Consider the following 15,173-nt stretch of genomic DNA (forward strand, 5'->3'; position numbering starts at 1 on the left):
TAAAGATTACAGTATATAATACAGCAGAAATTTGCTAAACAAAGTCTTTTCGTAGAGAATCCTTTGGTCATGGAAATTATCCATCTCTGAGTTATGTCTTAAAGGGTCAGATGTCTTGATGTCTATGAGTTCATGTAATTTACTTGTTCAGAAGGTGTTTCTTGAGCATCTATTATGTGCCAGATGACAGGGAACTTAATGTGCATTAAATAATACCTGTGGAACTGGCCAGTTGGCTGCCACTGTGGTGTGAGAAAAAAAAAAAAAAAAAAAGAAAGAAATTTGCTAAACAAAATTGACAATGGGTATAAAGTTGAAGTAAATATTTTATATTTATTCTGCTCATTCCCTTTTTTTGGTTTTCCTTTGTTATAAATTGGTTAAGTTGGGTCTATGTGTATTGGCTACAGGAAGATGCTAAACTTCTTGTCTTCTTTGAGAGGGATGGTGAAAGAATAATTTAGGTGAAGTCATTTTGGTTTCCAGGTAGCATAAGCTATGTGGTGGTGATTTTCATGATCACACCCTAACGTCAAGGGGTGGAGAGAAGAAGCAGGTGTCCTTCTTTTTTTTTTTTTTTTTTTTTTTAAACATCTTTATTGAAGTATAATTGCCTTGCCTTACAATGGTGTGTTAGCTTCTGCTTTATAACAAAGTGAATCAGTTATACACATACAATATGTTCCCATATCTCTTCCCTCTTGCATCTCCCTCCCTCCCACCCTCCCTATCCCACCGCTCTAGGTGGTCACAAAGCACCGAGCTGATCTCCCTGTGCTATGTGGCTGCTTCCCACTAGTTATCTATTTTACATTTGCTAGTGTATATATGTCCATGACATTCTCTTACCCTGTCACATCTCACCCCACCCCCTCCCCATATCCTCAAGTCCATTCTCTAGTAGGTCTGTGTCTTTATTCCTGTCTTGCCACTAGGTTCTTCATGGCTTTTTTTTTTTTTTTTCCTTAGATTCCGTATATATGTGTTAGCATACTGTATTTGTTTTTCTCTTTCTGACTTACTTCGCTCTGTATGACAGACTCTAACTCCATCCACCTCATTACAAATACCTCCATTTCATTTCTTTTTATGGCTGAGTAATATTCCATTGTATATATGTGCCACATCTTCTTTATCCATTCATCTGTCGATGGACATTTAGGTTGCTTCCATGTCCTGGCTATTGTAAATAGAGCTGCAATGAACATTTTGGTACATGACTCTTTTTGAACTATGGTTTTCTCAGGGTATATGCCCAGTAGTGGGATTGCCGGGTCGTATGGTAGTTCTATTTGTAGTTTTTTAAGGAACCTCCATACTGTTCTCCATAGTGGCTGTATCAATTTACATTCCCACCAACAGTGCAAGAGTGTTCCCTTTTCTCCACACCCTCTCCAGCATTTATTGTTTCTAGATTTTTTGATGATGGCCATTCTGATCGGTGTGAGATGATATCTCATTGTAGTTTTGATTTGCATTTCTCTAATGATTAATGATGTTGAGCATTCTTTCATGTGTCTGTTGGCAATCTGTATATCTTCTTTGGAGAAATGTCTATTTAGGTCTTCTGCCCATTTTTGGATTGGGTTGTTTGTTTTTTTGTTATTGAGCTGCATGAGCTGCTTGTAAATCTTGGAGATTAATCCTTTGTCAGTTGCTTCATTTGCAAATATTTTCTCCCATTCTGAGGGTTGTCTTTTGGTCTTGTTTATGGTTTCCTTTGCTGTGCAAAAGCTTTTAAGTTTCATTAGGTCCCATTTGTTTATTTGTGTTCTTATTTCCATGTCTCTGGGAGCTGGGTCAAAAAGAATCTTGCTGTGATGTATGTCATAGAGTGTTCTGCCTATGTTTTCCTCTAAGAGTTTGATAGTGTCTGGCCTTACATTTAGGTCTTTAATAGGTGTCCTTCTTGTTCCTCCTCACAGTTTCCTGACCAGCGTCTTTCCTGCCTCCCTAATAACTGTTGGTTCAAAGCTTGAAGTTCATCAGACTATTCTACTTGTTACCCCTCTTTATTGTAGTCTTCGTTTGACCCCCATATTCTTCCCCCTATTCTTTAAAAAGAATATGGATCCTTATTCATTTTCATGATTTCCAATATTGCTCTTGAAATAGTTCTTATTTATCCAAATTGTTGCCTCACCTTAGCATCTCAGCTCCTTGTGATTTCAGATGGCCTTGGCCTGCAGCGGCTTGAAGCAGGATTTCGGTTCCCAGCCAGAGATTTGAGGTCGGGCGGTGGCGGTGAGAGCGCTGAATCCTAGCCAGCAGACCACCAGGGGCCAGTGGGCAGTGACAAGGCCCTGGCCCATCAGCTGTGTAGAAATGAATTTTCACATAGAGACGGAAAGTAGTGAAGCAAGAAAGTGTTTATTAGGAGGAAAAAAGAGTACAGTACATGTGTGGATAGACACAGAGGCGGGCTCAGAGAGAGAGCTGCGCCCTCGTGGTAGTTTCAATCACTTTTATGGGGCATTTCTTCCGGGTTTCCTTTGGCCAGTCATCTTGCTTTGCCTGGTTGTGAGTCTGTATTTGGTATATCTCAGGGTCCTCCCATGTGTGCGTGTGCATCTCTTAGCCAAGATGGATTCTAGCGAAGGGGCCCATGGGAGGTTGACATCACTTACTATGGGGGGGGGGCTCCCCCTCCCTCTTTGAACCTCCAAGGAGCCTTTCTGCACATGTGTAGTCGGGGAGGTCTCCTTGAGTTCGAGAATGCGTAATATGAGGTCTTTTATCTCTTATCTGGGCAGGGTCCAGCCTCCTCCATCATTCTGCTTTTATGGAGTTTCTGTCCCCAGGGGAGAAACTGTTCAGCCTGGGGCCCATCTATCTCCTGCCTCACTTGAACTCCTGATTTTTTCATAACCTTGTTCTTCATCCTATCTCAGGCAGTGTATCCAAGTGCTTACCTGACATCTCCACTCCCATGTCCAACTGGAACTTCAAACTTAACTTGAACAAACTGAACTATTGAATTTTTTTTTTTTCCACTTCAAATGTGTTACTTCTGCAGTCATTCCTCTCCCAGTAAATTCCTACTTAATCCTTCTGTTTGTTTAGGCACAACCTTAGAAGTCATCCCTGTCTCCTCTGTTTCTCTCCTAGCCCATATCCAAACCATCAGGAAATTCTGTCTTTCTACCATCAAAATATATATACTCTTCAACCAGTTTTCACCACCTGTACTGATGAAACCTTGTCCAAACCACCATCAGCTCTCAACATATTACAATCACCTTCTAAGTGGTCTTTCTGCTTCCATGCTTGCCTTTCTGCAATTTCTTTTAACCTGGCATTGCCACATTTTATTCACTACAGGTGAGTTACCAAATCCAGCACACACTCGAGGGGAGAGAATGACACAACAGTGCAAATACAAGAAAGCAGGGATCTTTGGAGGCCATTCTAGAAGCCAACTACATTAGCCAGTATATCAAGTTTTAAGTGCTAGCCCTGGCAGGCAGAATTTAAAGCTAGAAGCTTACTAGCACTCTGTAGCAGACACAGAATTTAGCTGTCTTTCAGTTTAAAAGCTGCCAACGTTCTCCTACCTACGGAACACTTAAAAAGTCCAAGAATGGAAAGGCACTCTTTTCTTCCAGTTCAATACTATACCAGCCAGATCTGCTCATGAAAAGCTGCTCTGTATAGTTCAAAGTCAGCCAGTAGCAACTTGCAACCCCTAAGGCCCTGGCATCTGTGTTTTGACCGAGACTACTCATGGCCATTGTCTTTCTGATGTTCTTGGGACCCAGAGGCTTTGCTGAGGTCTATTCATCTCACACACCATCACTTAATACTCACAACAATGTAAAAGGGCTCCTTGCCCTTGGGAAAAGTCTCTGTAAGCTGCAGACAACCTTCCAGGTTAAAGTTCTTAGGATTTGAGGCTTAAAGCTCTTACTCGGACCTTAGCAGTAAAAAGCCTACTGCAGAGCTGTTGAACAGAACACATGTTCTCTGCATGTGATCCAGCTAGCAAAAGAAAGAGGAATGAGCTGAGCCAATCACACCGAGTTCATCCATCCCAAATTTACCAGCAAGAAAATTTACCGATTGTTTGCTAGGCAGAGAAGCTGAGAGTGTAACACTAGTAAAGCTCCTTCTACATGAAAGGAAACACCAGGAATGAGGAATAAGTGTTCCCTGCGAACTTAATTTCCAAATATTTCATTTGCTTTATAACTTCATTTTCTTTAAATGTAGAAAATTAAACATAGTCACAGATCTTTGACTTTATGATTTATGTTTATGTTTAGAAGAGCCCTGCCCATTCTATAATTGATAGATAATACTTACCTATATTTTCTTCAAGTTCTTTTGCATTTTCTTTATATTTAGCACTTTAATACATTTAAAGTTTATCTGAATGAAATTTAAGGATGTATTTTTCCCCCTAACACTTAACCAATTAGTAAATCAAAGCCTATTAAATAACCTGGTATATTTCTCTATGCCTATTGAAGGTACAATAAATTTAGAACTCTCAGACTTCTCAAGTAGGAGTAAAAATCAGTACGTTAGCCTTGGGGGAAAATTTGATAATATATGTGAAATTAGCCAATTATGTGCATATTAACTGAGACTTTATAATTCTATAAATTTATTAAAAGAAATAGTCACAGATCTGTTTTACGACTCTCATCACAGCATTAATTGTAAAGAAAAAATGAAAATGCAAAAATGTCAAAAATTAGGAGCTTGACAAATGAATAAAATTATATGATGGTATTTTCACTCATCATAAAGTACATTGAAGAAAAATGTTTGATGCGAGAAAAATCCTGAGAATGTAGTTTGGGGCAAAATTTAGAATAGATAATATGCATTAATTCCAGTCAATTACATGTCACAGAAAAAGACTGAAAAGAAGTACATACATATTTAATCAGTGATTATCTTAGATAGTTGGATTTTTATTTGTTTGCTTCCCTATCTACTTACTTATGAATCCTTTTTCTAGTTTGTACTTTTCACACTTGCTTATCTCCTCTAACAAATTTAAGATAATTGGAGGCAAGGACTTTTTATTAAACATACATCGCAAATCTGGTTTGTGATAGATTCTCAATACTGCTCATTAAATGTTGTAAATGAAATAAGACCATAATTTCAGTTTGTGGCAGCAGCAGAACATACCAAGAATGTTCAAGAAAATAAGCAGATAGAGGGATAATGGAGATTCAAGTCATAAAGAGGTCCAGCAACAGTTGGTTTGGATTCAGCCTTAGAGGTTAAGGATCAGGGACAGAATTTCTTTCCTTGGGAGAAATAGCGGGTAAAAACAGGAACTCAGCCTTACAATAGCTGTACAATAACTTGGGGAAATTATATAGGAACTTTGAGGTTCAAATATCGTGCACTTCCAGAATTGGGATATATGAGTTGAAACTGCAATTTCCTAAAATTGAAGCAAGCCAAAGCAAAATAAAATTAATAAGCTAGTCATTGTTGAGGTAACTAGTGCCATCATCAACAAAAAAAGGCTGGTTTAAAAAAATATATTGTTAATCAGATTAGCTATTTCTATCTTAAATTATGTTGCAGTGTGTCTGGCATGAAGTCATTGTGCTTTCAGTAGTTGATTTTTCAATTATTTTAAATGAATAAGAGGATATGAATTTTGTCACTATGGTGAAGCTCTAGCACTGCTCAAAGGATAAAGTGCTTGGATTGTAAATGATTTGTGTTTCTTTGTACATATACCATAGCTTGATATAAAGCATACTCTGAGAGAATCTAATTACTACTTTTTTCTAACTTTATACTAAACAACGAATCTTCCACTCTGTAATGTGGTTTCTGAATGGTTCGCTTCACCAAAAGGAAAGAACTCAAATAGGTTGCCACCCTGAGTTCTTACGTCAAATTTAGTTTTCATTATTAGTTAATATGTTGGCCAATATCTGATTAAGTACAGTCTCTTATTCATTTAGTTATTCTGAACCATCCCCACAAAACCTGCTTGTCCCTCTTTGAGTTGATATAATTTAATTTCTGAAACTTCCAAACCAAGTACCAAGTCCTAATTTCTCCTGTGGGAATGAGCTAGTTTATATCTCTGTCATAGCCTAGTAATTTAGGTTACTTTGGGTTTTGGTCACAACCTTGATTTAGCTTTGGTTTAGTGACAAAACAGTGAGGTAATGAGATTAGTAATTGGGATTGATCACATCAGAGTAGGACTAAGAGCAAAGCTAACTCAACACTGAGCCAGGCATTTATTGGGATATTGTTTCTCTCAGCCGTCTTCGATTATTGATATCAGGCAGGAAGAGATTTTGAAAATCTCTGTGATTTTAAGAAGGTGAATTTCAACCAGAGCTTTTGTTTACCTTATGCATCTGTACTAAAAGCCTTTTAAGGTAGAGAATACATGGTGAGACAGTGGGAATTATTCACTTTTAAGCCTCATCTGGGTGTGTAAACTGATAGACTCTCCATGCAGGACAATTTGGCAGCATAATTCAAAATTACAACTGAATATCTCTTTTAACCCAGTCATTCTACATCCCCAGAATTATCTTATAGGTACATATGCATATAAGGTAAGGTTACTCATTTCAGCTCTGTTTGTAATAACGAAAGAGTGGGAATGCAGCACTGGTTAACTTTATTATCATATAGCCATAAAATGAAATACGATGTGGCCATATATAAAATGAGGGATCTCATTACATACAAATACATGGTAATTTGAAAAAAGGCAAGTTGAAGAACAGTATTATAACATGTTATCCTATATGTATAGAGAAAAAAAATGACCCTCTGTGTGTGTGTGGATAGATAGATAAATAGATATAGATATATAGATGTGTGTGTGTTTCTATTATATACATATACATTTATAGAAGGTTATGCAATAAATTGGTAAGATCAGTGGGCTTTGTATGGCTGAAGACTAGGAGTGGAAGAGAAATCTTTTCCTGGAAAAAGATGTTACACCTTTTGAATTTTGGACTATGAGAATGTGTTATCTAGTCAAAAGTAAATTTATATATAATATATATTTTACATACATATATAATATACATTATATATATAATAAAAAGAGAATAAGTAAATACATTCTTTTTTTTTTTTAATTTATTTTATTTGGTTGCACCGGGTCTTAGTTGCGGCAGGCGGGCTCCTTAGTTGCAGCTCGCCAGCTCCTTAGTTGCGGCATATGGGCTCCATAGTTGCGGCAGGTGGGCTCCTTTAGTTGCAGCTCGTGGGCTCCTGAGTTGCGGCTTGCAGGCTCCTTAGTTGTGGCATGCAAACTCTTAGTTGTGGCATGCACATGAAGCGCCAAATTCAAAAAATATGTGAGTCCCCCAAAATTTAGAAAGTAATTTAATAAATTATTTTACTACCACATAAATATTGCTAAATTCTCAGTCTGAGATAGAATAATATCCTGGCTGTCTACTTCTGTCAGCCAATTCAAATTTTAGATTCTACAACTTGCAACTTCCCAACCAGAGTGGTTATTCCTATATCAGAAAGGATGCTTAAATCTTAGGCATACTCTTTTTTGAAAATCATTTGTTCATGTAGAGCTGAGTTACCAATATGTCAAATACGTCCTTAGGACTCAGTTTCTTTCTCAACATTTCTTGTATTGGTTCTTCATTGGACTTGTTTCTAGGGATGGCCCATCTGCTTGGTGGCCTCTGTCAGTTTAAATAGAAATACATTCTTGACCTTAGCAGCACTGGCTGAGTGAAAGTATCTCTTTCTCAAATTTCCAACACAATTCTCAGATTTGACCTTCGCTTAAATAATTTGGATTTTGTGCTCTTTGTATCCGATAACAATGGTTGTAGTGCTAATCCAGTAGCCTCAAAATAAGCATGGACATACAACCAAGGACTACCTTTTATTGAATGGCTGAATAAATCAACACATTTTCATAGAAAATTGGCATGTCTAATAAAAGGAAAACATTTTCAAGAAAAGTGGCCCATTAAAACTACAGAAATCTAAATTATCCTATGTACTTTATCAGTAATAACACCATTGATTATTAAAACAGCAAAATACTATATAACATGTGGTACACATTTTTAACTTAATTTTAGAACTACAAGAATACGTGCTCAAGGGCTTCCCTGATGGCGCAGTGGTTGAGAATCTGCCTGCCAATGCAGGGGACACGGGTTCGAGCCCTGATCTGGGAAGATCCCACATGCCGCGGAGCAACTAGGCCCGTGAGCCACAATTACTGAGCCTGCGCGTCTGGAGAGGCCGCGATAATGAGAGGCCCCGCGCACCGCGATGAAGAGTGGCCCCCACTTGCCACAACTAGAGAAAGCCCTCGCACAGAAACGAAGACCCAACACAGCCAAAAATAAATTAATTAATTAATTAATTTAAAAAAAAAAAGTGCTCAAATTAGAGTTAACCCATTTAGGTGACCATTTAATTTTACTAGACCTAAAGAATTACTTTATATCATACTTTTTACCCTAATAGCTTAAAAATTAAAATATTTCACTTACAGTCAAATATGTTTATGTACTCAATAGATTTGAGCCAAATTGATCATGTTTCACTTCAAGAAATCCTTATAAATAAATTTTGATTCCATAGGACAGATCCATTAATTATGCTTTTAGGGGAGGTATAGTTAATGAATTTGCACTGTAGAATGATGGCATTCATGCAAAACAATTTAACATCAGCTTTTCAATGAGATCTTCATAGAAGATTAAAGATTATTTGGTGGAGAAGTTATGCATCCCAATAAAATGGTCTGTTGCAATTTATTTTTATGAAAGTTGGAACAGCCCTTATGGAAGCTTAGAATATGAGTATAATGACAGTTATGTGTTATAATCCTGAAAAGCCTGGTTGGATTGCTAATGAAGAATATTTTTAAATAACCTTTTTATTTCAAAATAGTTTCAGAGGGGTGGGATAGGGAGGGTGGGAGGGAGAAGCAAGAGGGAGGAGATATGGGGATATATGTATATGTATAGCTGATTCACTTTGTTATAAAGCAGAAACTAACACACCATTGTAAAGCATTTATACTCCAATAAGGATGTTAAAAAAAAAAAGAAAAGCTGCAGAGATGGTACAGAGAGCTCTCATATACCCTTCATCCAGTTTCCTCTATTGTCATCATCCTTCCTCAGCAGAGTACATTTATCACAACTTAGAACCAATATTGATTGGTACATTACTATTAACTAAACTCAGTGATTTATTCAGATGTCACCAGTTTTCCTTAATGGCCTTTTTGCTATTTGAGGATTTTATCCAAGATGCCACATTACATTTAGTCATCATGCCTCCATAGCAACATAATCTGTAACAGTTCTCAGTCTTTTCTTGTCCTTGATGACCTTTACTTTGGTCAGATTTTTGCAGAATGTCTCTCAATTTGAGTTTGTCCAGTGTTTTTCTCATGATTAGACTGATGTCATTGGTTTTGGGGAGGAAGATCACAGAGGTAACGTACTCCTCTCATGTCATTGTATCATGCTATCTATATGCTCTCTATAGGATGTTAACCTTGATCACCTGGTTGAGGTAGTGTTTGCCGTGTTTCTCCACTGTAAGGTTACCCTTCCCCCTTTTCATACTCTACTCTTTTCGGAAGTAAGCCACTAAGTACAGCCTGGGGCTGAGGGTGTGACGTTAAGTTCCATCTCTTGAAGAGGGAGAGTATCTACATAAATTATTTGGAATATTTCTGTAAGAGAGATTTGTCTGTTCTCCCCAGTTGTTTATTTATTCAGTCACTTATTTATTTATGTAGGAATTCATGATTTTTGTTTTATGCTTTGATTATACTCCAATACTATGTTATTTATTTTGTTGCTCAAATTGTTCCAGCTTTGGCAATTGGGAGCTCTCTCATGTTGGCTCATTTGTCTCTTTGGCACACCCCTTCCTTTTATTTTTTGAGCACTTTTGAGCACTTTCTTACTTTCTGGAACAAGCTATTCATTCCTTGCCTCATCCCAGGAATCACCTATTTCTCCAAGGAGCCCTGGTTCCTTTATCAGAAGAAATCAAGACCCAGGCACTGGGCATTAATATAGAATAGTTTATTTAATAAAATTAACACATTTTTCCCCAGAATCAGAAGGAAAATACAATACGGCTTACATAAGAAAAATATTTTTAATACTTGTAAAAAAATTCTCTCATTTTCATGGACAAAAAGTAACTCCCTAATTTATGAATTAATGAAAAATATTTTAAAACTGAATTTTAATTTTAATTTTTATGTTATTATACAAATGGCTGATTGCAAATTTTATACACAAGGCATCGACAGTATCAAGTGTCGATTGAGAGTTCTTTTTCTATGTAAAAAGAAAGAACAGAATAGTATGTTTCTCAAAGCTATTACAATGAGTTCATATTTGCATTTATCAATAATAGATATAACAGTAGAAGCTAAGAGAAGGTGTAACATTCAAGTTTCAACATTCTTTTCTGAAGTAGTAAGTATTTTGTGTCCCTTATTCTGTAATTTCCCTATTTCTTTGGTGACAGTATATTGAGTGCCAAAGCCCTCAAATGTCTACTTTGGCTATGGACAGTTGAGCAGTGACAGTTTTGAGTGTGATTACACTTTCTAACCAAACATTTTAAGCATTATTTATAATAATAGATACTATGCCATTTTCCCAAATTGTGGTCTAAAATTTAACCTGGGAAAATTGTTATTAATATAACAAAAATATTTCCTTCCATGCTCATTATTTATTGGGAAAAGACCACCTATTGTGATTCACTAGTACTTACTGTTCACTTTCCTGATTTTTTTTTTAATAAGCTTAACTTTGTTTTTTCTCAGCAATAACTTCTAGTAATTCTGACATCAGTGTTGATAAAGTACTAGGTTGGTAGTCAGAGTTGGTACCAGGATACTTGAGACTGAGGATTTCACTGAGGTGATTTATCTGCTATTTCCAGCCTCTTGATAAGTTGCCCCTAATTATTCATATATTTTTTATGAGCCATCTCATTGGAGCCAAGAAAAGGTCTATTCAGCTCCCTGCCATTGTTTTCCTCTAGTCTGGTGTCATTTTCATTTAAATTTGTTAATACTTATTCTTCACCAACATTGTGTGGCAGCTCTTAGTATGCCAAAGTGGCATGGTGTTGGCAAAACCTCTCTATGTGCTTAAATAATTTCTATTCCATTGAGAAATTTAAGAAAGATAGGGGAATATTCCTATCTCGTTTCTTGAATTTTATTTTAAAAAGCTCGTTTTATTTCCACTTGTGCCCTCTTTTTCCTCAGAGTCAAAGATGAGTCAACAGTAGGAGGTGATAGATACACTGCTCTTCTTGGCATTACTATTCTCCTTCACACTTAAAGCTTATATCTCTCCTTCTGCCATCCATCTGTCCAGGAAGTTCCATAGTCACCCACTCTGAGGAGAGTCTTGCATATTAATTTTAAATTGTCAATACTTTAGCAAAGACTTTCTCCCCTTCCACAACACACCCACAAGCAGATAATATTTCAGTGTTTAGGTGTGTTGTAATTAAAGTATGGTTAAGGCACTAGTAACTGTTAGATTCCCATCTAAGGTGTGAGATTGGCTAGAGTGTCTGAGGTTACTTGATAAAATACAAACTAATCTCTGTGAAAATCTTTGTACTAGAATGTGTACAATACAAATATTAAGGTTACTTAATGTTCATTAAACACCAAGTAATTGCAAAAATATTTTCAAAGAATAGAATCCTAACTCTGCTGTGTTTTTGGCCATCATATGTTGATCTGAAAGGATGGTAGAAGAAAACATACATGAAAATCTTTGTGAACTTGAAGTAGGACAAGATTTCTTAGGAAAAACACCAAAAAAGTATAAACCATAAAAAAACAAACAAACAAAACGGCAAATAAGATGGAAGGCGTTGGTTCTTTTGTAGACACTGTTAAGAAAATGAAGAGGCAAGCCCAAACTGGGTGAAAATATTTATAATAAATATATATGACAAAGGATTTATATTCAAACAACCCAGTGAAAGAGAAAAGTAGGCAAAATATTTGAACAGACATTTCACGAAACAAGATATACTTACTAATGGTCAATAGGCACATGAAAAGATGCTCGGCATCATTTGTCATCCTTGGAAATGAAAGTTAAAACCGCAGTGAGCTACCACTACAGACCCATGGAATGGCTAAAATTAAAAAAAAAAAAAAAAACTAAATACCAATATTTATGAGATACGATGCAAATGAAAGTACAAACTATTGCATTTTGGAAAACATTTGTCAGTTTCTTATAAAGCTAACAAAATACCAGATATAAATTTACCACAGGAAGCAAGTAATTTCACCAGTAGGTATTTATCCAAGAGAAATGAAAACATACATCCACATAAAGATATATACAAAAGCACTCAGTATGGCTGTATTCCCAATACCCCCAAACTGGAAACAATGCAAGTTCTAGCAACAGGTGATTGGATAAATGAATTATGGCCTCTGCTAAATACTGCACAACATTTAAAAGGATGGACTACTGAAACATGCAACAATATGATATGATGAATTTCAGAATAATTTTGCTGAGTGAAAGGAGCTGGTCCTAAACAAATTCATATTAATATATTTCCATTCATATGAAATTCTAGGGAAGGAAAAACTAACCTATAGCATATAGCTTATCAGTGTTGCCTGGGACGATGGATTGGTTGGGTGGGAGGTGCTTGCATGCAAAGGAACGTGAGGGAACATTTGAGGTAATGAGAATGTTCTATATTTAGATTTCGGTGGTAGTTATACATGTGAGTACATTTGTCAAATCTCATCTGACCATATATTTTGAAAAGTTGCATTTTAGTATAGGTATGTTGATTTAAAGAAATAAAGTTGATTTAAAGGAAAAGAGGTTGGAGATGAGGGAAGAGTTTGCAAATTTAGGGAAATTATATTCTAAAAACAACAACAACAAAATGAGTAGTATCTTCAAAACTAATGAGTAGAAAGAATCCTGAAGAGCAGTCAGTATGCATGAGAGGAGGGTGATATTCACCAGAATCTCTCTGATATGCTCAAAGGAAATACTTGGCTAGATTTTGTTTTTGAACTTAAAGATCTTACTTAATGTTAAGCTCAATTTGGAAGAAAATAAAAGAGAACTTAGCATACCTGGGATAGAAATAGAAAGGGGGAAAGTCTACTAATTTGTGTAAAATAACATTTTACGTGAAGGAACAATAATGCTAGGTTCATATTTATTTAATCACCTAATGTTGGAATGAAGCACACATTTATTGGACTTAGAACCAGAAAACCAAGTTGTAGGACACTCAGACAATAAGAATTAGGATCGTTGTTTTTTATAACCTGTCAAGAATGTCTAGTGCAGTCTCCAAAGGGTCAGAAAACCCAAATGTGTCATATGAGCATTAAGGAGATTCCTTCTGTTGGGATGATTTGCTTCTTTTGCAGAATAGCTTTTGCATATTCCCATGGGATTTGCTTTCACGTTATTGTGAATGGATTATTTCCAAAGTCTCTAAAATATATTAAAAGCAAATGAAGCCATAATTCCAAAAACAATAATTTATGAAGAAAATTATGGAAGAACACACACTGTTAGCTTTTAAAAACTTCAAGTGTAACTTGAGAGTACTTTGTTAATTTGTATTTAGATATACACTTGCATTGGTACTGCTGTCATTGAATGAAAGGGTAAATGATTTAAAATATGAAGTATAGATAACACATATCTGAAGGATTTACTATAGTATTTTATCTAAAGGGTGAATAAATTGGAATGACACCTAAATTACAGATCACTGAAACACAAATGGGATAAAAACTAGCTGAAACTGAAGATTTTTTATCCTATTTTTTGCTATGTATTTCTCAACTTGATAATTAAATGCAGTTTATCAGATGTTGTCATATAAGATTGATTTGCTTTTTTAAAACACTTTTCTCAAGATTTCCTAAGAGCAATAGAATTAAAATGACACACTGTAAGATAGATTTAAAAGTTAAAGTGAGAACAAAGTTTTCTCTAAGAATGATATTCAAATAATCAAGGTTACATGATGCAAATTTTAGAGTCTGCTTTCCGTAGTGCTTAGAATGACACATTTATTTCTGGGAAGTTGTGGGAGACCTTAACCCTTAAAGAAGTTAACCATGAAGCTTTATTTTGAGCTCATCTTCTTATGGAAGTTAAAAAAAACCTTCATCTGATTCAGGCTTTCAAATTTCTGTAACTGAATGTCATGTCTGTCTCCTGAATATGATTTTTAAGGACATAATACTTTAATACGCTATGCAGAATATCAGTACTTTAGGAAAATATCAGATAATTCAACTACATATGAACTGTGCTCTATCACTTGCTTAATTTCTCATGAAAAAGCTAATGATGAGAGGAACAGCTCGAGAGTCTTGTTTTTCTATTTCTCCGAAAATGTTTTACTCATTTCTTATGTTAAAATCCTGCAGTAAATTGATTCCTAAGAAAACCTCTTTGTTTCCCCATTACATCATGTAATCAGTTAGTGAAAGTCAGAAGTTCAGAATATTTCCTGATTTCGATCTAATAAATGGCCAAGAAGCTCTGAATATATTTAGAAATTAGTAAGTAACTCACCTCAGTTATCTGGTGCCTGTATTTTCCTGTTTCCTTTAGTAGATTATTGTTCAGTTGTTATCTAATTTCCTCCTTTAGACATTTTAACTCAATGTTCAGGCTTATGTCAATTTCTAAAGAAGGTACATGTTGTATAAAATATTATACTGAGTATCTTGGGTCCTATATTTATAGTTCATATCCATTGTTTCTGGAATAGACAGTCAGAAGTAATCCTGCTTTAATGGATATTTAAAATGTGTCCAGGTTATTGTACACCTGAATCAAATGAATTGAAAATAATCTTTGAGTAGAAAGAGACACTAAGAATTTGTAGCAACTGCAGCGTGCATTCTTTGAATGTATTCTTTGAATGTATTCTTTTGTTAGAATTTGTCAGCTAAACTTGTCTACTTGTTCCCTTATCTCAATCAAGGTTAATTCATGTTTTTGGTTTAATCTTTACTGAAAGTTTTCCTGTATTTGTGTCCATGTACATTGGGAAATGGAACTGAAAAAATGTAGGTGTGCATTTTTTTTCCATGTTTTGTTTTCTTATCTACTTAAATGGAAGAATTCCTCTGAGAGAACGAGTTGAGAGCATAGTAA

At 35.6% G+C, this 15,173-nt stretch overlaps 1 protein-coding gene across 4 annotated transcripts in view; it reads left to right on the forward strand.

Moving 5' to 3' along the window:
* Positions 1–15,173, forward strand: part of CCSER1 (coiled-coil serine rich protein 1) — a 1,308,992-nt gene that overhangs the window by 529,657 nt on the left and 764,162 nt on the right. The window lies entirely within an intron of this gene.

This window comes from Eschrichtius robustus, chromosome 4 (assembly GCF_028021215.1).
Source record: "Eschrichtius robustus isolate mEscRob2 chromosome 4, mEscRob2.pri, whole genome shotgun sequence".
NCBI classification, from domain to species: Eukaryota; Metazoa; Chordata; class Mammalia; order Artiodactyla; family Eschrichtiidae; genus Eschrichtius; species Eschrichtius robustus.